The sequence below is a fragment of the Meles meles genome, chromosome 20 (genome assembly GCF_922984935.1).
Source record: "Meles meles chromosome 20, mMelMel3.1 paternal haplotype, whole genome shotgun sequence".
Taxonomy (NCBI): Eukaryota; Metazoa; Chordata; class Mammalia; order Carnivora; family Mustelidae; genus Meles; species Meles meles.
Window position 1 is genome coordinate 30,096,659 of NC_060085.1, and position 26,141 is coordinate 30,122,799.

Sequence of the window (26,141 nt, forward strand, 5' to 3'; positions counted from 1 at the left end):
TTGAGCCTACCCAATGATCTTGGGAGCTAAGCTACCTCCTATGTGCAACAAATTCTTTTTTCTTAGATTGGGGAAAATTGGTTTATTTTTCTTGCCTCCAGGAGGATTATTTCTCCTTGCAGACTCCTTAGACCTAATTTACTCTTTGGAGGGGCTATGAAACCATACCTGCTTTATACAGTTAGGGGCCATGCCTACCTCCAGAGAAATGGCAGCTCTTTTTGGGGTAAAATATGGCACCCTCCTAATTATCTGGAGTATTAGTTCTTAACTGAACCTGTGCTCTTCATCTACAGCTCTTCTGGAGTTGGACATCCAGAAATCCTTTCCCTTGAAATTCTGCCCCTCCCCACAGGGTTCCTGTGTACCCTCTACCCAGTCTCCCCTAATGGTACATTCTTTATGATTGTAGTGTGAAATTAAAATTAGGAGACTGACATTGTCACATTTGCAGACTTTTGTTCCTCTCTCACCAGTTTTGCACACACTCGGCTATGTATGTGGTATGTCTGTGTGTGTATTTCTGTGCATTTTGATCATATGTGTAGATTCGTGTAACCACCACTATAGTCAAGATACAGGACAGTTCCATTGCCGCAGAGGTCCCAAGTGCTACCCCTTTATAGCCACGCTGAGCCCATCCCTAACCCCTGGCTATCATTAATTTGTTGTCATTTAACCTTGTAACCTTTTGGGGTTGGCTTTCTTTACTCAACATAATTCCCCGGACCTGTCCAAGCTGTTGGTCCCTTTTTACTGTTAAGTAGTACTCTGTGGGATGGATGTAATTTGGTTTGTTCAACAGCTTATCTGTTGAAGGGTGTCTGGCTTTTTACAGTTTGGGGATGTTATAAATAGAGTGCTACAAATACTCACACTCAGGTTTTTGACTGAACCTAAGTTTTCATTTCTCTGAGATAAATACCCAAGAGTGCAATTGCGGGGTTATGTGGTAAGCGCACATTTAGTTTTATAGGAAGCTGCCAAACTATTTTCCTTAGCTGGAGGCATGACAGCTTGTATTAGCGGTGTTGGAAGAGTTCTTCCTATCTTCTGTTTTATCCTCCTTCAAACCATTATCTGGGTTAATTTTAATGAAACAATAATTGCAACTCTCTTACCTGCCAAGTATTTTACTAAGCACCATACACACGGTATGTAATTTCATCCTCATAACAACTCCTCAAGGAAGGCCAATACCATAGTTTTCTCTTGAGAGGGAAACTGAGTCACAAAGAGTGTAATTAACTTATTCAAGTTCTCCGATGACATGAAGAAGCAGATCCCGTGGTTCAAACTCTGTCTTTGGAGCTACTACTGTTAACCACTTCTAGACTGCCTTTCTAAAGCACCACTGAATGGTGGATTTGCTCAACACCTTCCCATGTTTCCTTGTAGCTCAATTCTGATGATGGCATTTTTAAAGCCCATGACAGCCCCCCTGCCCAACCTACTGACACTCTCTTGCTTTGGATTATGTTTGCCCTCTTGGCTTTTGACATAAGCAGAAGTCCAAGGCTTTCCACAACTTCATCTGAGTGGGGGCTTAATGTTGGACTACATGGATCCTGTGGCATGGTCACCTAAGACTATTCTAACAGTGCAAGTAGTAAAGGAAACTATCGTTGGGTCTCATGAACCACACTGGAGATGAAGACTTTTTGAGATTAAAATAACCCAACACATTCGTGTAGCTGTAGGTTTGTTACCCATGTAAATCTGTTCTATGTCCAAGCCCCCATAACTGAATCTTAGCTGCACTTAACAGAACATAACCACTAAGGATTCCATGGCATTCCCAAGGAACCCTTCCTTTTCTTCCTTAAATGCCTTCATGTGTTTCAGGCACAGTCCCAGGCTCCAAGGATCCAGATGTAAGACACTTAGCCTGCCCTTGCATCAGGGTATACACATTCACTAAGAGGAATGGCAAAAGAGAGTATCCAAGGAAAGAATGAAATACTCTTATATGTTCCTGTGGTAGAAGAGAAATTTCCTCCTAGAGCAAACATCTTGAAATACCTAAATCCATCTGTTTTGACCCAAAATGCCTTTCATTTTGTGCCAGTGGCTAACTGCAGGATGTTTGATTGGGGTGACTCCAGGCAAACGTACCGAGGGAATGCCTGCACCCCTAGGCTTTCTGGTGCAGAGCACACACTCCTGTTGCACTCGTTTGGCTGCTATCTGGACTACACATCTTCCAAAGAGAGGGGTAGAAAATGTTCTATTTGGTTCTATTACCCTGTATTGGAAGAATAATGGTGTATTGCTCGAATGTTTCCCAAGAGAATGTTTTCATGAGCTCCTTGTATATTTCAAACTTGAAATAGGAGCAAGAGTAATGGTGGCAGTGGGTGGGTAGAGTAAGCGTATCTCCACTCTAACGACTCTGAGCTTTGTTGAAACAGTTCTTTAGTTCCATGAGAAAATAAAGGATGTCTTTTCCTTGAACTGTCTCTGCAAGCCCACACGCTAAGAAATGCACACGGGTTCAACAGAGGATAGTGATGTCTAGGAGCAGTCACGTGTGAGTTTACTACCAAGGTGGAAAAAAGCCGAGTGGAAACTTTGGGCTCAATCAGAATAAGAAGTAGGTTATTGTGTTAAGTGTAACGTGAGGTTCTGTGTTAATCTTGACTGCTCTCACATGTACATGTTGTCCTGTTTCACACATATTGTAAGCAAACTGACAGTTTTTTACTCAAGACCACATGGCTGGGGACAGGGCTGGCAGAGTCTGGTTTTGGGGTTTGGACTCTGCTTTATTATTTCCCCGAGCCCATTATTTTAGCCAGCGTGCTGTGTTCTTTCTTGCCAAGAGCAGACTGTAAAGAACACCCTTTATGAAGAGTAGCCAGGAGGTCCTAATAAACACAGCCCTGGGGTTTACTACTGACGCTCATGAGGGACATCTCTCTTGCAGTCTGTCTCTCTCTTTTTCGATTTCGCTTTGTCCTCTATTTTCCCTTCTTTTCTTCTGAAAAAGAAAAATGAAACTTATAAGCACCAGGGGTTATGATGCCTGGTAATTTTAGTTTTCCCTGTAGACATGCAATGATAACACAGTGAAAACATGAACAGCACTGCTCTATCCTGCTGTCGAGAGACGATCTTTTGATGCAAAGGAGTTACAAAACAGAATCAAGGAAGCCAAGGGTGGAGGCTACATGTACCGTAATCCTGAAAACGTTGAGTGCCAGCGAAGTGTTACGGAATTGGCCACTGCTACGTTCCCGGGAACATTAGCGGGAATGTGTAATACAAGATTTTTGTGGAATGAGACTCATGTTCGAAGAGCAGAGTGGAGACCTCTGCACAAAACTGCTGAGAAGCAGCCAGAAAAGAGCTCATGAATGATTGAGCCCTGGCCAGGAGAAAGGATATTTGGCACCTGATTTAATAGGAGGCACTGTTATCCAACCGTCGGAGGCATCCCCTGTTTTCACGAGGAGGACTGTGGGACCTCGCTCGGGGTGATGACTGAGGAAGGAAGTGTTGTGTTTGAGCCCATGTGTTTCTCACCAGCAGTGTTCTTTTCTGTGGAATGAATGTTTCTGAGCACTAGTGTGAACATTTAATCGGATTAAATAAACATTTCATCATCAGATGCAGTCAGGTTTTATTTTAAAATTTATTAATGCGATCATTCTCCGCTGCTTTTGTGTTCTTTTACTCCTTGAATTGCAAATGAGCTCCTTTTGTCAGATGTTTGCGTTTGCAAGAGGGCTTCCACCACTGTTTGGTTTTATGGCTAGCTTTTCTTGTTTACTTTATGTTATAAACGAATTTTAACTACCAATAAAAGTTTTAAGAATCCTATTTACATCTGAACAATGATTCAGCAACTTGAACCTATATTTTTTGCTGTGCAGTTGTCTAGTAAAAAGTTTATATGATTCTACTGACTCTAATGGCTCAGATAAATTATACATTTATCTGTGTGTGTGTTTATATTTCTTTCTTCACTGCCTGCACTTTTAGAACCCTATTTATCAACCTCAATCACACCGGTGTATTTGGACACTTTCAGGTTTTTTGTTTTGTTTTTTTTTTTTTAAAGGAAAAACGTAATTTCTGTATGCTACCAGATGGGTGTGTTGGCTATAAGATAAAAATCCCAAAATACTTAACAGACCATCTGTTGTCTTGGTAGGGTTGAGTTGATGAAGTTCTTGTGAACTGATTTCCAGTCTCATCAGAGGCAATCTTACCCCCTTTGGATTTTTATTTTTAAAAAGTTGTCTCTGTTTTGTCCTGTTGTTAATCTTTTTTTAGAACTTTCACGCAAGCTATTGGTTGTTGATGGTACCTGCCCTTTATGTGTGTGTATGTGTTCATGCAGTTACTGATTGGCCAGTGATAGGGTGTCCTGAACCAACACGATGAAGTTGGAGGATTAGGCTTAGTTCATGGCACACACCTTCCTCCAGGAGATAGTAATTGGTCCGTGGGAGAAATGCCCTTCCTTGGATTGATTCACTGGCATTGAGCTTAAAGCTTAGCAATTTCCATGCATGCTTGTTGGAAGTTTTTTGGATATGTGCCTTGTACTCATAATACTGTGGCTCTTGTGTATCTTGGGCAGTGTTAAAAGCGACAGACACATTGTCCCATGCAAGTCATACAAGAGTTAAATACATGGTACTATAACCCTCACTTTGTGGATACACAATCTGTTAGCCATTGGCAGAGGCGATCTTGAAGTCTGTCTGCCTCTGACTCTGCAGCTGGAATTTCCACCACGGTGCAGCTCTGTGTTCCCAAAAGATGGCACACTTGCTAGGCCCCCTTTCTGTGCCACGGACAGTGCTAGGGTGAGGGGATCCTCAGAGGAACGAGTGTTCCCCATCTCTGTCTTTCTGGAAATTTGCTCCTCTGGTACAAAACTTTTTAAGTACTGTTAATTTTTCTTCTCCTCTTATTTGTGTTTCGGATAGGCATTTGGGCTCCCCCCATATGACTTTTATCCTAATACTTTATTTTTTAAGATTAAAACAAAAATTAACTGACAGAGAGAGACAGCTGGAGAGGGAACACAAGCAGGGGGAGTGGGAGAGGGAGAAGCAGGCTCCCCCCTGAGCAGGGAACCCGATGCGGGGCTCGATTCCAGGGCCCTGGGATTGTGACCTGAGCTGAACGCAGACACTTAACGACTGAGCCACCCAGGTGCCCTATCCTAATAGTTTATAGGAGGGTTTCTCAACCTCAGCACTGTTGATATTTGGAGACCAAATAATTCTGTGTTGTGGGGTTTGTCCTGTGCATTGTAGGGTGTTTAGCAGTGTCCCTGGTCTCTGCTGAATGGATGCTACTAGCACTCCCGCCCCCAACCAAAAGAATCTTCAGACATCGCCGGAAGTCCTCTGGGCGAAAATCCCCCTTATTTGAGAACCACTCTTCTAAAATAACTGCCAGCTATTTCTCACGGGTAAAAGGTCAGAAGCTCTGTTGGCAGCTGCAGAATCTTCCTGTCAAGGGAGAGGAGATCTACAGCACAACCACCCATGTCATGAAGGTGGGAATTCTGTCAAGCAACAAATTTGTATTTATTGTAGAACATTTTGTAAATACATGTAAGATGGGGAAGGGCATTTTTTTTTTTTTAAGATTTTATTTATTTCACAGCAAACACAAGCAGGGGGAGCCGCAGGCAGAAGGAGAGGGAGAAGCAGGCTTTCTGTTGAGCAGAGAGCCTGATGTGGGGCTCAATCCTAGGACCCTGAGATCATGACCTGAGCTGAAGGCAGATGCTTAAATGACCCAGATGTTCCCGGAAGGGCAATTTTTAAAAAAGTACTTATAAGCCAAAGAGGGAAGATCATTAAGAAAATTGTCTTGTAATCTAGAGATAATGCCGATTTGGTATTTTGTTCTTTATTCTTGTAGTCTTCGACTTACATATCTTATGTGTAGGAAAGACATAGTACACATAGAGGGAGAGAGAGATCTACTGCCCATGATGTTTTGCTTTTCCCCTTTATATTGTGAATATTTCCCATTTTTTTCATTCCCCTTCTCCAGCATGGTTCACAAGGGACAAAACACCTCGTCTGCTATTCCTCATCCTTTTTAGCAAGCTGTAGTAGTAATCTTTAATTTGTGGAGCAATATCCATTTTTCTGTAATTTTGATGTTAGACATTTAATTTTTCCCCCCCTGTTCCAAATAGTACTCTGATTTATTCCCCAAACACTTATTTATAATGTGCTATGTGCCAGGCCTTCCTGTCTCAGGTACCCAGGGTAGAACAGAAGAGCCTCACAGAGCCCTGCCCTAATGGTTCCTCCAGTCTCATGGCAATCTTACAGCGAAGTCATTGTACGTCTCTCTGCTTTGTCCTGTCGAGATTCCTTGTGCCCTGCTGTTTTCTCCTAGGTGTTGACTCCCCTGGTAGCTTCCTTTGCTCACTTGGACCACCTCTTCCCAGCGTAAAGACTTAGTGTCTATGAACGGAAATCTCTAGAATCTGCTTGCCTGTGAGATTAGACTTAACCTTGGCTCAGGCTGCTTCCCGTTTTCTAGCAAAATCCGCGTGAGCCAGAATATACTAGAAACAGCATGTGTGTGCTTTGTTAACTGGGGGAACTGTCAAGGAACATGTAACGCTAATTACAAAATTTAACGTTACACAGAATGTTGACTGAATGGTGTCTTTTGTGTGCTGGTTTTCATGGCTGGCCTCGTGCGAAACCCAGTGTGGCACAGGAGAGGCATTAAGAGGGTATGAGATTTCATGCCTTTTCTGAGTATTTGACCTTGGTGAATTACTTAATCTCGTTGGGCCTCAGTTTACTCCGTGCCTCATAGAATTGTTGACAGAAGTGGATCCGCTGGGAGAGTGAGGAGAATGGAGGCTGCTCTCCTTCCCTCCCTGCCTTTAGACTGCCTTTTGAGTCACTTTCTGAGTACCTATTGTCTGTGTACCCTATACCAGACGCTTGATGTGCGTTCTCAAGTCTTAATGGTCTGCTCAGGAGACAGAGGTAGGTGGAATTCTGTCAGAGTTTCCTTCATGTGAGGCTCAAGTTTTAGGTGAATGTGCATTTATAATGACTTTCTGGCCCCTTGACCATTCTGTCCTGGGCTCTTGCAGCTGGCCCAGGGTTTGAATGGTTTGAGCTTCCTGCAGAGGAGGGTGTGTCCGTGCTTTCTTACCAGCTTGCTGAGATGTGGGCGGGAAGGGACCCTAAGTCCCTTGTGAGGCATCCTGCAGGTGGGGCGGTGGAGTCTCAGTCCCTTGCCATGTCTGTCTAGAGTCCAGGGCTGCCTCTCAGGGACAGAAAATAGGTGTTCTCTCCTTCCCCTGCGTCTCCTTCTGTCACCGCCGGCTGCTGTCTTTCCGGCAGTCAGACACATTGGCAAGTTGCACCTTTTCATTTGTTTGTTGATCTGTACGTGATCTTCCTTTGCTCCGTAGATTAAGGTAAGACTGACCAGGGCTGTATCACTTTTATCCATTCTTCCACATGCACACCTCAGTTTTATTGCTCGCTGCCTTCCTGCACTTCGCAGACACTGTGTTGTTTTACAAACTGATGGTTTGTGGCCACCCTGCGTCCGGCACGTCTGTGGGGGGTGCCGTGTTTCCAACAGCATCTGTTTACTTTGTGTCTCGGTAGTGTACATGGGTAGTGTACATTCTGGGTATTTGACAGCTCTGTACGTTATGCTCTGCTCACCACAAGCACAGCTCGCATGTGTAATCCGTGATCTTTGATGTTACTCTTATAATTATTTTGGGGGGATCATGAACCCCGCCCATCTAAGATGACGAACCGCTCCGCCTTTTGGGTTTTCCCCCATCTCTTTCCCTCTCTTCGGGCCTCCCTATTCCCAGAGACACAGCAATATCGATATTGGGCCCTTAGTCCTACAGTTAATAACCAGATAATGGCCTCTAAGTGTTTGAGGGAAAGGAACATTTGCGTGTCTCTCCTTTTCTAAAAAAGATTTATTTATTTATTTTAGAGGGGGGAGGGGCAAGGGAGAGGGTGAGAGAGCCTTAAGCAGACTCCGTGGTGAGCGTGGTGCCCAACATGAGGTTTGATCTCAAACCAAGAGTCAGATCCTTAACTGACTGTGCCACCCAGGTGCCCCTGAATGTCTCATATTTTAAATCAAAAGCTAGAAATGAATAAGCTTTGGAGGGCGGCATGTCAAAAGCCAAGACAGGTCAAAAGCTAGGCTTCTTGTACCTAACAGCCAACTTGTGAATGCAAAGGGCAAGTGCTTGAAGGTAATTCAAGGTGCTGCTCCAGTGAATACATAAATGATAACAGCCTTGCAGATACGGTGAAGGTTTTAGTGGTCTGCATAGAAGATCAAACCAGCCACAAGAGGGGCACCTGGGTGGCTCAGTGGATTAAGCCGCTGCCTTCGGCTCAGGTCATGATCTCAGGGTCCTGGGATCGAGCCCCGCATCGGGCTCTCTGCTCCGCAGGGAGCCTGCTTCCTCCTCTCTCTCTGCCTGCCTCTCTGCCCACTTGTGATCTCTCTCTCTGTCAATTAAATAAATAAAATCTTAAAAAAAAACAGCCACAACATTCCCTTTAGCCAAAGCCTCATCCAGAGCAAGGCCCTAAGTCTCACTTCAGTTCTGTGAAGGCTGAGACAGGTGGGGAAGCTGCAGAGGAGAAGTTTGAAGGTCGCAGAGGTGGGTTCATGAGGTTTAAGGAAAGAAGCTGTCTCTGTCTTGTCAAAGTGCAAGGTGAAGCAGCAGGTGCTGATGGAGAAGAGGCAGCAAGTGACCCAGAAGATTGAGCTCAGATCTTGAATACAGGTGTGGCCGTACCAAGCCATCGTCTGTTGGAGGAAGATGCCCTTTAGGACCTTCATAGTGAGAGAGGAAAAGTCAATGCCTGGCTTCAAAGCTTCAAAGAGCAGGCTGACTTCGTGTCAGGGGCTAATGCAGCTGCTGACTTGAAGTCGAAGTCGGTGCTCATTTACCATCCCGAAAACCCTAGGGCCTTTAAGAATTAGGCTAAATCTACTCTGTCTGTGCTCTGTACATGAAACAACAAAGCCTGAATGACAGCACATCGGTTTATGACATACTTTATTGAATATTTTAAGCTCACTGTTGAGACCTGCTTAGAAAAAAAGATTCCTTTCAAAATATTACTGCTTATTGACTATACATTGGATCATCCAAGAGCTCTGATAGAGATGTACGCAAGATTAATGTAGTTTTTGTACCTGTGAGCATAGCATTCATTCTGCATCCCATGGATCAGGGTGTAATTTTGACTTTCAAGACTTAAACTTAAGAAATAGGGGGTACCTGGCTAGCTCCCAAGTGACTCAGTAGAGCAGGGCATTCTAGATCTTGAGGTCATGAGTTCAAGCCGTATGTTGGGTATGGAGGCTGCTTTATTTATTTACTTATTAAAAAAAGAAAGATTTATTTATTTATTTGACAGACAGAGATCACAAGTAGGCAGAGAGGCAGGTAGAGAGAGAGAGGAGGAAGCAGGCTCCCCACCGAGCAGAGAGCCTGATGTGGGGCTCGATCCCAGGACCCTGAGACCATGACCCGAGCCTAAGGCAGAGGCTTAACCCACTGAGCCACCCAGGCACCCCTGGAGCCTACTTTAGAAAGAAAGAAAGAAACAAAGAAAGAAAGAAAAGAAATAGATTTCTAAGGCTCTAGGTGCCATAGACAGTGATTCCTCTGATCTCTCTGGGTGAAGTAAATTGAAAACCTTCTGGAAAAGATTCACCGTCTAGAGGCCATTAAGAACATTTGTGATTTAATGGGAAGAGGTCAAAATAACAACATTAACAGGAGTTTGAAAGACATTGATTCCAGCCCTCCTGGAGGACGTTGAGGGGTTCAAGACTGAAGGGAAGGAAATAACTGTCGATGAGGTGGAAACAGGAAGAGAACCAGAGTGAGAAGTGGGGCCTGAAGATGGAAGCGAATTGCCGTAATCAGGTGAGAAAACTGTAACAGATGAGGAGGTACTTCTTATGGATGAATGAAGAAAGTGGTTTCTTGAGATGGAGTCTTCTACTCCTGTTGAAGATGCTGTGATGATTGTTGAAATGACACAAAGAATTTAGAAGATTACATAAATTCAGTTGCTAAAGCAGCGGCAGGGTTTGAGAGCACTGACTCCAATTTTGAAAGAAGTCCTACTGTGGATAAAATGTTTATCAAACAGCATCACGTGCTACAGAGAAATCTTCGGTGAAAGGAAGAGTCAATCCGTGCAGCAGTCATTATTTTAAGCTTGTTTTATCTTGTTATTTTAAGAAATTGGCCACAGTCTCTCCAGTATTCAGCAGCCCCCCCCCCCCGATCAGTCAGCAGGCGTCAAGGATGAGCCATCCCCTGTAGCAGCCAAAATATTACAACTTGCTGAAAGTTCAGATTTTTTAGCAATAAAATATTTTCTAGCTAAGGTGTATATTCATTTTTCCCTTAGACATAATGCTATTGCCTACTTACAGCACTACAGTGTGAGTGTAAACATAATTTATGTATGTGCTGGGTGATCATATAATTAATTTGGCTCACTTTGTTGGAGTTATGGGTTTATTGTGGTGGTCTGGAATGGAATTCACCATATGTCTGAGGCATGTCAGTATTACATGTTCCGAGAGCATGTGGTCAGCATATAGTAGGTGCTAAAAAATATAGAATGAATGGATATTATTACTGAAACATCTTAGTTAAGGGGCCTCTGGGTGGCTCAGTCAGTTAAGCATCTGCCTTCTGCTCAGGTCATGATCTTCAGGTCCTGGGATTGAGCCCTGCATCAGGCTCCCTGATGAGCAGGGAATCTGCTTGTCTCTCTCCCTTTGCCCCTCCCCCCACTCATGAGGATTCTCTCTCTCAAATAAATAAATAAAAATTCTTAAAAAAAAAAAAAAGAGACCCCTTACTCAAGAAGGAATGTCAGTTATATTCAGTTTTTCTTAAGGTTGTATTCAGGTTGATCTGTGGTTACACAGTTTGGCTGTTTCACTCTTGAGTGTTGATGTCATCCTTTTCATGGAAGGGTTTCCTTTCTTTTGAGTTTGTGTTATCCTGAACATCCCTCACCGGATGCCAAAGACGAGGTGACACAGAATTGGCCTAGTCTCAGTGATTAGCAAAGGTAGAATTGAAATGCTTCTACAGTGCCCAGTTTACGTGTGAATCAGTAACCGCTGACTGTTCCACAAGGTCAAGGATGGCTTAGCTGGGTCATGTGCAGAATTCTTGAATATTAAAGACATTTTCCTTTATTTCTTGTTCTTTTCTTTTTGGTTTCATAGACTTTATCTTGTTTTTGCTTTTTTTTCTGCTATTGTAAATGTTTTCCCCAGATACTATTTACAACCCACTGTATGCTTAGGCACCCACCCAGGACAGAACAATGAACAAAGGGGCACCTGGGTAGCTCAGTTGGTTGGGCATCTGCCTTTGGCTCAGGTCATCATCCTGGGGGCCTGGGATCGAGTCTTATGTTGGGCTCCCTGGGGGAGTCTGCTTCTCCCTCTGCCCCTCTCCTTGGTCGTGCTCCAATCCTCCTCTCTCTTTCTTTCTCCCTCCCTCAAAAAGGTAAATAAAATCTTAAAAAAAAAAAAAGCTTCCATCATGTCAATAAAGGAGGATTTATTCTTTTTTTTTTTTCTTTAAGATTTTATTTATTTATTTGACACAGTAGGAGAGGGAGAAGCAGGCTTCCCGCAGAGCAGGGAGGCTGACGCAGGGTTCCATCCCAGGACCCTGAGATCATGATCCAAGCCAAAGGCAGGTGCTTAAGGGCTGAGCCACACAGGCATCCCAGGAGCATTTATTCTTAAAAAGACAAAAAACAGTGAATAAGATATCCCTGTCTTCATGAAGCTTGCATGCTTGCAGCTAAATCGTTGCATGTATCTTTTTTTGTTTTTTGGAGGGGATTCCTTATGCCATAGTGTTTTTGTTTGTTTGTTTATTTGTTTTCAGTTTGTTTGAGAGAGGGAGTGCAAGCCAGCCTGGGGGGAGGGGCAAAGGGAGAGGAGAGAGAGAATCCCAACCAAACTCCCTTCCCTGCTGGGTGCGTAGCCCATTGTGCATGACCTCTGAGAGCATACCCTGAGCTGAAATCAAGAGACGTTGCTCAACCACACTGAGCCACCTGGGCACCCCTGCCCTAGGGTTTTTTGAATGTTCTATTCTCTAGCCTTCCAACTCTTTTAGCTCAAAATGGAATCAGTTGATTAAAAATGAAATGAATACAGTAGGCTTTAAAGTGGTTATTCACAGTAAGCAGTTGGATTTTCTTTCTTGGAGAGTGCTGTCCACGTGGCTGCTGAGCACTGTGCCGTCTCCCTGTCCTTTGGTGGGTCGATAGCAGGCATCAGCAGGGAAGAGGCCTGAGCCGTGCCTGTGGAGCCGTGGGCGGCCAAGCAGCTGAGGTCCACTCGGCCTGGCCTTGCTGCTGTTGGAGATGTGAGGGTGCACTTGAACTTAGTTACTGTGCTTGCTTGGGCAGGCACACTGCATATGCACCCCGTGGGCAGACAGCTCTGTGAAGACGACGTGGGGGAAGTGTAAGAGCTCCAGGCCCCAGGATGGGAGGTAAAGAGGATCTAATTTCCAGGGATTGCAAATGCTGCCAGAATAAGAATGTTCTAGCCTTGACCAGGCAGGTACCAATGGCTGTAGGTTTGGGACGGGTCACACTGCACATGGGCTTTGTGAATCCAGATATCCTGACAAGACGGTGTTCCAAGAGAGTGACTAGGTGAGGTCCTAGAAGTAGGCACAGGGTTACGGGAGGCGGTGTGCTGTCATGACTCAGAGCTTGGATTGGCCCTGCAGCCAGGAAGCTAGCATTGCCATTAATTATTTTGTGTGCCCTCGGCAAAATTGGATGACAATATGAGCTCATTTCTCCATCTTCCAAATACGAGTCACATGCCTACCTTAGCTCCCTCCCCCACCCCCATTACATGTGTGCTTTCAAGTTTTGTTTTCTTTTTTTATCACTTATCACTGAGATAAGTTTTTTTTTTTTTTAAAGATTTTATTTATTTATTTGACAGAGAGAGATCACAAGTAGACAGAGAGGCAGGCAGAGAGGGAGAAGCAGGCTCCCTGCTGAGCCGAGAGCCCAATGCGGGGCTCCATCCCAGCACCCTGAGATCATGGAGAGCCGGAGGCAGAGGCTTAACCCACTGAGCCACCCAGGTGCCCCAAGGGTTTGTTTTACTGTCTATTTCCCTAACTAAATTGCTGATTCTTTGAGAGTCAGGGGTTTGATTCTTTTTTTCCCCACTGCTCCTCTTCCAGCAGCCAACATCTAAGAGATGAAATATCTGAAGAATGAAAGAGTGAGTTTCCTAGAGCCTGTGTACTGGAGTCTCATGGTCATTTTCTTGTGCTCTCTGGCCCGTATTTCTTTGCTGTAGCCTGGAAACGATCGTCTTCAATTAAGAACCCAGTGTATGTTTTAGACATCATGGATTCTGCCATCATGCCCTTGGCACTTGACTTTTGAGTCTGTTTTCAGACCAGGAATGAGACACTTGTTCCCATGGCTTGCTTTGGAGGATGTCTTTGAGAATTGCTGCTGACAGCCTTCTACTAGTGAGCCTGAGCTCTACTGTGTTTTCTCCTGCCCCTGCCCCTGTTCCTTGTTTCCCTTTCTTTGATGGTGCCCAAGACCTGGCAGGGGCACCTGGGGGGCTCCTGCAGACTTAAAGACTTGCTGATCGCTGCTTTTAAGGGTCCTGAGCCATGGCCTGATGAACATCAAAGAAAGGAGGCTGGCTGCTTTTATTTTTTAAGTTCCACAGCTGTTAGTTTGATTAGATGTTCTCAGGGCTTCATAGAGGCATATAGAATGTACGTTTGCTTTCCTCCACAAAGGCTATGATTGTGCAAGTCCAAACAGCGCCGCTCAGTTCAGTATTTTCTAGTTCAATTTTCGGTAGCTCTTGACGGACTCTATTCTGCTTCATTGGAGATAGTGCCGTGTATGTTCTTTAAGTGAAAAAGCCTCTGCTGATGGTTTCTCCAGGCAGTAGGATGTAGCAGGAAAAGATAGCTATAAAATGGGAGTCTGAATTCTGATTTTGAGCATTCACTACCCAAAAAAGCTTGGGCAGATTTTTTTTTTTTTTTTTTTTTTAAACCTTGAGCGTCAAGTTCTTCCTCTATCCAAAGTAGATTAGATTCGATGTGGTGTGGACAGTAGATTTAATTTTGAGTGTCATGGGTGATTCATAGATTGAGACTCCTTGGATCACTGTGTTGAGAAGGATTTGGAATTCTGTAGGCTCATTGGCAAACTGTCAGGATTGACTTAGGATTTCCAGTAGCCTATTTACCTAAACCGAGGATACTGGTTTTCATTCCCAGATGGAATGTAAAGTTTCCTTTAAAAATAAGTTAGTTTAATTGAAAGAATTGAGTTGGTTTTAAAAATAAGAGTAAATTTATATATAGAGGGCATGACTCGGATATGGCAGAAACCATGAACATACTATGAGAAAGAAGGAAATTCTGGAAACATGAAGCAGATGAATGTTAAGCTGTCTGACAGGATCGCTGTGGGGATTTTCGTGCTGGTGGAAGTTCATGGGATTTCTAAAGGCAGTGCAGAGGTACTGAGTTGTATTAAGTTTCTTTTTTGACTGGGAGGTAGATCTGAACCCAAAGCCTACCCACGCTGTCTTGGAGAGAGGCTTTGTGTGTAGACGCCAGCAGCACTATAGAATGTAGAACAGAGTAGAGATTGCCTAATGTTTGCATAACTAGTGGGAGGAGCTTCAGTTCCTCGTCATTAAAATTGGGGCAGTAACCATACCTGCTTCCTCGGATTGGTAGGAGGATTTTAAATGGGTCCAGCAGCAAACGGTTTAGTAATGTTGATGGTAATCATAGTTGTTGGACACCGGGAACCTTAAACACGTCATTAAACCTACTTGAATATTTTCCTCCTCATTAAAAAAAAAAAAAGTGGTAGCTGGCCTTGCTGATTGCTGAGACTACTCAAGCCTGAAATCTTATTATTATTTTTATGAAGGTTCACCCCCCACCACTTTAAAAAAAAAGGGGGAAGTTATTTCTGGATGGAGGAGTAGCAAATCTTGACTTTGATGAATATCTTATTTTCCCCCTAGTTTCTATATGCTCTTTCTTGTGCTTTTGTATATCTTATTTATCTGGGTGCCCGAGGCAGCTTAGAATATGTAAGCATTTATGTAACTGAATATTTCTTAGAATTATGGCATCTTTGGTGAATGACTCTTTCTAGGCTGAGACATTCTATCAGGCTATAAATATCAGAAACACTAGAAATTAAAGAATGAGTTTATTTCATTTTTGTTTATAAATCCAACCCCTTTTATTTTCCAGTGGGTGAAGTACTTTGTTTTAAAACTACCTTGCCTTTTTTTTTTTAACCCTGCAGAGTGAATAAGCATAGATACTCATTTGTGAATAAATATTAACACTTTGATGTAAAGACTGCAGCCCTAGATGCATAAAATGCCAGTACCTATGAGCTAGGTTTGAAATGGGACTGTGGAAAAGAGAATACTGATTTAAGAACACTGATCTGTCAAAACAAAACAAACAAAACAAAATACCAGTCCTTTACAGTTTCTTTCCAAATATTGATCATTTAAATTTTAATAAGCATCAGGCCTAACACCTCATCAAGTATGGTTTTCTTTTATTATCGTACACACATTGGTGTAGCTCACTTAGATCTGGTGAGCAGACACATCGCTATCCTCCGGCGGCGGGGGGGGGGGGCCCTGAAGTGACCCCCTAGGGAAGGACCCCCCCCCCAAGAAGGGCAAGAGTTGCCCCAGGGGAAAGTTAGGATCTCCTGGTACTGGCCTCTCCCTCATCAAATTCCCGAGGATTCAGCTGCACGGTGGTGACAGGACCAATCCTGAGTGACCGTGAGGGCTCACACAGCCAAGTACCTGTTCTCTACCAAGTGGGTAGACTTGTTCCAAGCCCAGGTGGACTCCTTGTACCTTGTCCTTGGGGAGCTGGAGCACCAGAAGGATGAGGCCTCCGTGGGCAGGGCGCGGTGCTGAGTTGTGTGGAAGGAATGAATCAACCCTCGTTCAAACAAGCCTCTTGTGAACAAAGGATGTACCAGTGAGAGGGGATAGAGTTTCGTAGGAAATGGCAGTTTCTGGCGACCATCCCCTGAACCCTGCAACCTGCCTGTGGCCAAGTCCACTGGAGAGGCAGGAGCCGCTGCAGAGAACGGTAGACCTTCCCTGGAGTCATAGCCTTTGTCTGAAGCCTAGAGAAGAGGGGAGAAATTGTTTACTTGGATTGTCCCAGTGAGACACCCTCCCACCAGGAGACTTTGGGAAGCCTCCCTCTGGGACTCTGGGGGCTGTGCCTGAGTGCCACTATGGAGGGTTCTGGAAGGTCCTTATGAATAAAGGCCCCAGTGGGTGAAACCTTGGGGGGAAAGGAAAAAAAAAACATCTAAACTTCCCTTCCATGTCTAGATTTGCGGTTAATAAACCTGAGCTCTCTTTTCCTCCTATCTTGAATGGGATTATAAGGTAATAGTCATCTTAAAGTCTGCCCACAGATTTCTTTGATTCTTCTTTCAGGAGCTGGAGCTGTTGATAGAGTTCTTTTATGGAGCATGGGCTGGACTCAGTGACTCATTTCTAATGGACAGAATAAGATTAAAAGTGTGATAACAACTTAAGCAAGTAGGTGTCTGAAGAGACTTCCTCCTTTGGGTCACTCAGTCTGGCAGAAGCCACCTGCAATGGTGTAAGGACACTCAAGCAGCCCCCTGGGGAGGGGGCTCTTGTGGTGAGGAATGGGGGTGGGGGCATCTACCGGAAGCCATGTGAGTGAGCTTGGAATTGTATCTTCCATCCATCAGACCCCTCAGATAACTATAGCCCATCTGATAACATTGAGGGAAGCTTCAGGAGGAAGGCTGTGCCCCAATTCTTGACTCAACTGCTCAGGAATTCCTGACCTACAGAAGCTATGAGATAATCAGTGTTTGTTGTTACAAGCACCTATGTTATGGGATAATTTGTTACACAGTTGTAGATAGCTAATAAATAGGAACAGTTTATCAGTCACTGAATCCTAAAGCAAATTCCTCTGTTGGCATACCCTTCGAATCGGGACCAACAATGATGGACACCCTGGGAAAGGTCTTTCTAGGAGCTGAAAGGGGAATGTTGTGGGGTTAAAATTGGTACTTTGCATGCATAAGGAAGATGTGTTGCAGTAGCAATTTTTCAAGACCTCCCAACTAACACTTCTTTTTTTAAAAATTTTTTAATTTTTTAATAAACATATAATGTATTATTAGCCCCAGGGGTACAGGTCTGTGAATCACCAGGTTTACACACTTCACAGCACTCACCATAGCACATACCCTCCCCAATGTCCATAACCCAGCCACCCTCTCCCTACCCCTCTCCCCCGGCAACCCTCAGTTTGTTTTGTGACATTAAGGGTCTCTTATGGTTTGTTTCCCTCCCGATCCCATCTTGTTTCATTTATTCTTTTCCCACCCTCCCCACTCCCCCCCTTGCATCTCCACTTCCTCTTATCAGGGAGATCATATGATCCAACTAACACTTCTTGATAATGACTTGGTTCCCATGACTGTTGGTCTGCAGGAGTGCAGGTGAACAGGGGAGGGCAAAGCAGGTGCTGCAGGTGCAGGATATAGAAATCGGCTTCTGATTGATCTCCAAGTCCATTGGGACTCATTTACTTAGTTTTCAGAACCATGGGAAGGAGCCAGGACATGAAATCTGGCTTTGCCACTTAGAAGACTGTCATTTCCACCAAGGCCAGGATGTGTCATTCCCTTCTGAAGGTGTTGTAGAATGTGGAAGGTTTTCAGTCGATGTTTCTTAAGTGAATGAATGAACATTATCATGTGATTTGTGAGCAGAGGAGAATCTTTTTTCAGTCTCGGTATCCTGTTCTGTATAATGGGGGTGACTAATTCCTCTCTTATAAGCTTACTTTAAGGGCTGAAGATCGTAAACGTCCTACATTGCCTGGCCTACAGGAAGTGGACATGTATTTTGTGAAATCCTTGAAGAGTGAGCGTGAAGTTTGGTCATGTTCTTTCTGTTTTGGTGGAATTAGTCTGGGTAGTTCAGCTCGCTCAGTTGTTGGTGATAAATTCAGAAAGTGAACTGTTGGAGTTGGCTTCAGGTCTGGATCATAGTAAGTGGAAAGCACCACATTCCCACTCCACATGCTCTTCGTAATCTAGCTGATGTCACTCCCCTCTCCTTTCCAAGAACTGGATGTTGCAGCCATGAGTTGGAGTTACCCAGCAGGAAGCCCCATTCCTGGGACTCCCTGGGGTGGCCTTGAGTAGAGCTCTGGATACTGATGGACCGTCATCACTCTCCTCATCTGTCTTCTGTCCAAGAGCGCCGCCACAGTGTTTGTGTCAGTAAGATTGTTTCAATAAAGTGACCTAATATAAATCCATATATTCAATAAAAACAGTGCTACCTTTGTGCGGTAAAGAATACTTAGCAGTGGGGCGCCTGGGTGGCTCAGTGGGTTAAAGCCTCTGCCTTCGGCTCGGGTCATGATCCCAGGGTCCTGGGATTGGGCCCCACATCGGGCTCTCTGCTCGGCATGGAGCCTGCTTCCTCCTCTCTCTGCCTGCTTCTCTGCCTACCTGTGATCTCTCTCTGTCAAATAAATAAATAAAATCTTAAAAAAAAAATACTTAGCAGTGATAGTTTGGGGGCTAAAAAAGACATAATTGGTAGATAGTGAGTAGGGATTTTCTGTCTGAAGGGTTTATGAAGTTTAACCAATTGGGTGTACCCTATTTGTGTGTGTGTATGTGTGTGTGTGTGTGTGTGTGTGTGGTACTTTTAACAAATGGAGTTTTCTGAGAAATCCTAGTGCTACTATCAATATCACTCCTGTTTGAGTGGGGACTCAATGGGGAAATTCGGATTTAACATCCGTTTTTGTTCTGTTTTATATTGTTGCGCTGTGGTGGGTGAAACTGTGAAGAAAGGAAATCCTGTGTAGTCAGTGGGGGTTGTAATCTTGATCATGTGAGTTCCTACCTTCCTACCATTTGGGACTTGAGACCTAGAAGAGGTATAAAATGAGGATCCAAAAAACACGTTGTCTGACCTGCAATACTTGCCTCTCTGTGTTTATGTATGTCAATGAAATATTTTATTTTTTAAAAACCACAGTGTGCCGATGAAGCTCTTTCAGTGGAAAATTGATAGGTGAATTTGAGAAGTCCTGCAACTGGAAAGGACTAGGAGTCTGGCTCTTAGAGACTTACCTATCTTTTTGTCATATGAAATGGCTAATTACACTGGGAACCAGAGACAGGTGGCTGTAGCATTTTACTTGGTAAATGAAGAATGATGTTAACCTCCCCAGAATGCTGGTGGCTATTGAATTTGGGCAGAAAATCCTATAAAGGAGAAAGAGCTGCAGAGTGTAATAAACTCCCAGGTGCTCAATAAAACCCCTGTTCCTCTTATGCTGACTGGTCCAGATCAAGGGCACCGCTGCAGAGCTGCGGAAAGCTCCTTACCAGTGGGAAGGTGATGAGATTTCTCCTCTCCTGCTATCCGTCTGAATTACTTCTGGGCCTGACGGAGACAGGGACTCGCTTTTGATAACAGTTCCGGACTTTGGATATCTTATTTCCCTTAAGTTAAACCCACCAGTCTTTATTTGGCAAATAATTTCCACTTCTGGGGAGGGCATGTGGTCACTGTGACAGGCTTGTGTTCAGTTCTCTGCTGATACTTTGAGGCCGTGGGACTGGGAGCCGGCCGCTGAGCGTTGGCTCTGTCTTTTCCTGGGTGAGCCAGCGGGCACGAGGAGGATCAGCTTTGCAGAGGTGTTGGGGAGCAGTGTACCTGGCTGGTGGTTTTCCAGTCACTGGTTTTTTCTAGGTTTAAGGCAGTCAGTGCAACCTCACCACTGCTGCTGGGTTGGACTGGATAATTCTTTCTCGTGGGATCTCTCTTGTACACTATGGGATGTTTAGCAGGATCTCTGATGCCACTACCCTCCCCTATCCCCCCTGACCTGTGATTCCAAGGATGCCTCCAGACACATTTGCTCCCTGACCACTGATTAAAAAGGTACTTAAAGCCTAATGTTAAATTTTTCCTTTGATTGAAAATAGTGTTGAATCGTATGTGGAATGAAGGAATGACTTCAATTTAATATTATCCCTGATACTTAATTAAAAAATTATATCATGATTGTGTCCCCTCTACTTCTTCTTCTTCTTCTTTTTTTTTTTTTTAACTCATTCATTGAATGAGTGATTTAAAAGGTGTTTCTAAAATTTAAGCCAAACCGTGGAGTGCCTGGGTGGCTCAGTCAGTTGAGTGGCCGACTTTTGATTTCGACTCAGGTCATGATCTTGGGGTCGTGAGATTGAGCTCCATGTTGGGGAGATTCTTTCCCTCTGCCTCTCCCCTTGCTGTCTCTCTCTCAAAAAAATAGATCTTTAAAGAAAAATTTTAAGCCTAGCCGTTGGCTTAAACCAGCATTAATTGCTTTAGGATAGACATGAAAACAATAGAATGGTCTCCTGAGACCAACAATTGTAATAGAACTCAGATCCTAAGAGAGTCACAAATGAGCTCAAAACTTAAATGTGTCCCCAGCAAGCTAAATTTGGATTGCACAAGTTATGTATTTGATTTATACTTTTAACCTCTGCAGATCTCTAAAAATGTCTGTTTCTAAGGTGCTTAAGAATTGACATAAGGTTAGGGAGGAAATATCTTTCTAACTTTTCCTGTAAAGTCTGGCATCTTTGACATAAGCATACTAGAAATGAAAATATAAATATTTGGGGGCTGGTTGTTGGATAATAATATTAGTCATATTAAAAATCATGCTCATATCCAACTTATGGTACCTAGTATGTGCCAGCTACTGTTCTAAGCACGTTCCCTATATTAACATCACCTGCTTCACAGAACAGTCCTATGAGCTAGGTAGGTCCTGTCATGACTGCAGCGCTTTCTGCATTTTAGAAACAAGGAAACTGAAGTAAAGAAGTTAACTAATAACTTGCCCAGAATTATCCAGCTAATAAGTGGCAACCTGACTATTAGTTTTTAACCTCATTTTTGCTGATTCTAAGACTTATAAGACCAGGGAACATAGTCCAATAACAAAGATTCTGGCCCACTGTGTGTTTTTATAAATAAAGTTTTATTGGAATACAGTCATGTCTGCTACTGTTTATGGCTGTTTTCTTGCTAAGATGGTAGAGTTTGGTGGTTGCCACCAATGTATGCTTGGCCAGCCCTAAAATGTTTACCGTCTGGCCCACGCCTTCCAAGACCATTTTCATCCATATGTGTAATACAGAAAGCTTGCGTAGGAAAATAAAAATAATCATAAATTCTGTAGAATTTCAAGTATGATTTAGTTAACATTCATCTCCTATGTTGAGAGCCCAAGTATTTGGTGGTGTTCGTTCTCAGTCTTATAATGGATGTTAAGACATTTCTAGGACACCCCCTTCCTCAGGGTATTCTCCAGTATTCTTTTTGAGAGGGGGAGAGGACCAGATAAAGCTAAACACATGAAAAATTGGAGACAGCATAGCAAAGTAGAGGGATATTTGTCAATGAGTATGCAGTTAAGGTGTGCAAAAATGGAAAAGGAATGTGGACAGTAATACACTACAAAGTGGGCTTTAACGCCTTGCAAAATCTGAAAATAGCACTCTGAAAGTTTCCATTCTTCTTCCTGCTTCTCTGTTAACAGCTTCAGAATAGCAACTGACAGCACCCCCCCCCCTTTTTTTTAATAGAGAAAGAGCATGCAAGTGAGTTGTGAGGGGTGGATTGGTGGGGAGGGACAGTGGGAGAAGCAGAGAGAGAATCCCAGGTAGCCTCCACACCCAGCATAGAGCCTGATGTGGGTCTTGATCCCACGACTCAGAGGTCGTGACCTGAGCTGAAATCAAAAGTCAGACATTTGACAGACTGAGCCACCCAGGTGCCCCTGGCAGGCCCATTTTTGAAGAAAGCAAATGGCACCATGCTGGGGGGTGGGGTGGGGATAGAAAACAAGAAATGAATTCTTTGTGTCAATTCAGAAATTTTACAGATTTTACAAAAAGTGTTAGAGGGGAGGGGCGCCTGGATGGCTCAGTGGGTTGTGCCGCTGCCTTCGGCTCAGGTCATGATCTCGGGGTCCTGGGATCGAGTCCCGCATTGGGCTCCCTGCTCAGCAGGGAGCCTGCTTCCCTATCTCTCTCTCTCTCTGCCTGCCTCTCTGTCTACTTGTGATCTCTCTCTGTCAAATAAATAAAATAAAATCTTAAAAAAAAAAAGTGTTAGAGGCAATGTATAGGACTTTAATTGGTTTTGTGGTTTTATCCCTTTTTTTTTTTTTTTTTAAGGTTACTTTGTGAGCATTACCCTCTGCTGAAAATTGTAATGAGCTCTTGGAGTAAAATCACAACAAATGTGACTTTCCAACACTTTCCAGAGATGATATTATTTTAGATTGAAAGTATGTTACACTAGGCTGTCATTTCCTCGGAGGATTTACTCCATCACATAGACTCCTCTTTGTCTGAAATTACTCTGAGCCTCAACATAAAGCTTTTCGGGCACACCTAATTCACAGAATACTTAGTGTACAGTAGATCAATGGTAGCCTAGTTTTTTAGACGCACATTTGTTTTTGAGGCCTGTGTCCTCCCTTGCCACACAAATCAGCCGTGCTGGAGACAGACAGACATCACTGACAGCTTGCTGGGTGATACGAGGAGATGGCAGGTGGGACCGGGAGGGAGCTCTCCGTCAATGAAAGTAGACTTCAGTGTATGCAGTGCGGTGGGGCTGCTCCTTTTGGGGAAGAGGATGCTTGTTGGGAGGTTACAGCCTCAGTTCTGGAGTTCAGCCGACCTAGATTTCTGTCCAAACCCTGCCTCACTGGCTGTTTGATTTTGGACAACTTGATTCAACCTCTTTGAATATCATTTTGTATTTTAATCCCTTGAGGCTGCTCTAACAAAAGTCCCAGAACCTGGGTGGCCTATAAACAAATTAATTTCTCCTAGTTCCAGAGACCAGGGGGTATACGATCAACATGTCCTCAGAGGCAGTGTCTGAGGAGGTCTCTGGACCACCTTCTGGTTCATAGTGTCTCACTGAGTTCTCACAGGGTGGAAGGGACAGGCCAGCGCTCTGGGGTCCCTTTTTAAGGGCAATAATCTCAGTCATGAGGGTTCTGCCCCGCCCTGACCTCCCAGCAGCCTCTTAATACATTGTCTCCCCTTGGGGGTTAGGATTTCAGCCTAAGAATTTGGGAGAGGGGGACCACACACATTCAGACCATTGCCGTCTCCCATGTCTCTTTGATGGGACTAAATACCTGTACATAAGGTCTTGGGAAGGTGGTGGAAAGCTCATCACTGGGCTTGATATGCAGTAAATGCTCTGTAAGGGTTCCTGTTTCTTTACTTGAATCTCAGTGGATTGAGTTTCTTTGGGACTCAGGATGTAGGTTAGTGGCTACTGTTGAGCACCTTGCCTGGTTTTGTTTTGTTATGTTTGTTTAAACTATGTTCCAAAGCACTGTGGCCTTGTAATCGGTGTTCAAAATGGCATTATCTGCTGCCATATTGATCAGCTCCCCATCTCTTACTTGCTTATCTCTGCTTTGCATATGGTGAAATTCCAAAGCTGGACCTAGAGGAGAGCCACTGAACTCATTAACCTCTCTGACATGAAATACAAACCTTCCAGAAGGGAACTAGCTCTGGGAGGCAGAGTGTTTAAAGTCTCTTTCAGCCCCACTGATTTTTTTCTGAGGCCTGATCAGAGGTATTTGTATTAGTGCAAGTTTTCACAACATGGAGGGATTTGGCTTTTTTGCGCATGTTTGTGTTGTGGTCATTGAAATCCCAGCCCTCTGTAAGCTTATTCTAACTTGGAGGGAAATGCGAGGTAGAAACTTCATAAAACTGGAAGAATCCAGCCGGGTAAGGCAATGCTTACATTGGCATCGGTTTGATAACATGATTCAATTGAAAACATGATGGATTGTGGTTTAATTATTCTGCTTCAGGTCTTAGGAGTTCCCCCGACATGGGGTGAGGTGAATGCTTTGCAGAGAAACTGTTTCTTGCAGTTCCTCATATTTTGGAGGCTGAAAAGTTATGTTATCGCTGCAAGTAAAACAAAAATTGTCCCTGCAGGTAAAGCCAGTGTTTTGTGTTTTCTGAAAGTAATTGAAATTTCTGTGGATTAACAGGTCGCCTAAGGTTTTTGCCAGACCTCTGGCTTACGGTTTTGTTTTGTTTTTTTTAGGTAAATAACCAAGAACTTGAGTGGTCTCATGGGATAAAATACCAGATTGAGTCTTTACCAAGTTGGCCTCCCATTGTGATCTGTCAGTCTGCAAAGTGTGGATACTTTATTATAGATGTTACTGTAATTCAGTGCTATTATTGAGTGCGAACTCAGCATTAGGCATCAGACTGACTAAAATAATATATCCCTACATGTTCTTCTATTTAAATATGTACTGTGAGCAACACTTGATTGGAGGGGAGGGTCGGAATAAGTAGTGTGTAAATTCCCTAGGTTAGGATGTAGTAGGAGGGGCACCTGGGTGGCTCAGTCCCTGAAGCTTTCGACTCTTGATTTCAGCTCAGGTCATGATCTCAGAGTCCTGGGATCAAGCCTGGAGTCGGGATTCTGCTTGTCTCTCTCTCTCTCTCTCTGTTCTTCCCCCTCAGTTGCTTGTGTACTCTCTCACAAATAAATAAATCTTTAAAAAAAAAATGTCGTAGGAAAAAGAAACATGATTCTGTGCTTGAGAAAAATCCCATTAAGCATCTCTGAGATAGACATGCAAATGTTGACTTCAGTAGAAAGATCTGGATACTGATCTCCATTTCCTCCCTCTCATTTTTGGGTTTTATTATTACCTAATGTATTTAAAGCCATATTGGAATCCCATACTGTATTTTTTTAAAAAATTGGGCATGGGGGTAGGAGGAGAAGATCTCATAATTCTCCAGAAAGTGTCATGTGCTTCTGGATTCTGTTTATTTAGCAAATGTTATCGAGCACCTGCTTGTGGTTAAAAATGAATTCAAAATAACTTTATCTTGACCTTTCCTTTTTGCAATTGTTATAGCACCTTATGAGGTAGCTGGAGAAGTCCTGGAATGTCTTTCAAACTCCGAATGGGAATTATGTTTAGAAGTCCTCAGCTAGTGTCACTAGGTGATAATTCCCCTCTGTGCGAATGTCATGGTTACAGTCTGCTTTTTTGCCTCTAAAAGAACAATTATATTCAAGAAATTTCCTAGTGCATTTAAAAACAGCTGGGTGAAAGTCATTTTAAATCCCCAAATCCAACACATTAGTTCTTTTATGCATTTAATTAAGCAGAAGTTAAAATAAATTAGAACAGAAGACATTCAGTGCTGATTGTTGAATCAACAAAGCAAAAAACAGCCTAGCATTACCCAACCACAGATGTCTGTCACTCAGCACTGTTGCCCTATAAATTTGCATCAACTCTTAACATTTTTTGAATAATGATTTCTTTTCTAGTAAAAATGGGCACGTGATGTATAGCAAGCAATGTTCTTTGCACAGACTTTACTTCTGCATGTGCGTGTGCACGTGTGTGTGTGTGTGTATAATTTTTCTTCTCTTATATTAACTTTACATTGCTGGCTTGAATCGTTTTTTGGGAGGGAGGAGACTATCCTAGATTGGTAAAGTTTAGGAAAATATAGAAAACAGAAAAAACAATTTGGCAGTAAATGTGGATATTAGTGGAAGTGAATCTGGAGATTGTTTCATTTTTAGGACTAACATATCCTTAAGGACAGAATGAATATGAGTTTAATTTGTCTTTATAATGCAAGTCATATATGTCTGGTTCATTGCAGAAATAGTTGATTAAAAGCACATCAGCCAGAAACTTAGGTATATATAGTCTGATCATCCATCGGTATTGCTATTACCATTGGAATATATGGATTTTTTCATGGTATGTATATATTTTTGCTTTTTAAAAATAACAGTATTTTATTAAAAGATATTATTTACTTTAGAGGAAGAGAGAGGGAGCACAAGCAGGAAGGAGGGGCAAGGGAGAAGCGGACTCCCTGATGAGCAGGGAGCTG

General features: G+C 43.4%; 1 protein-coding gene across 4 annotated transcripts in view; it reads left to right on the forward strand.

The window, feature by feature from the left end:
- PTPRG (protein tyrosine phosphatase receptor type G) overlaps positions 1–26,141 on the forward strand; it is a 696,945-nt gene that overhangs the window by 83,484 nt on the left and 587,320 nt on the right. The gene's annotated exons all lie outside the window — the stretch shown is intronic.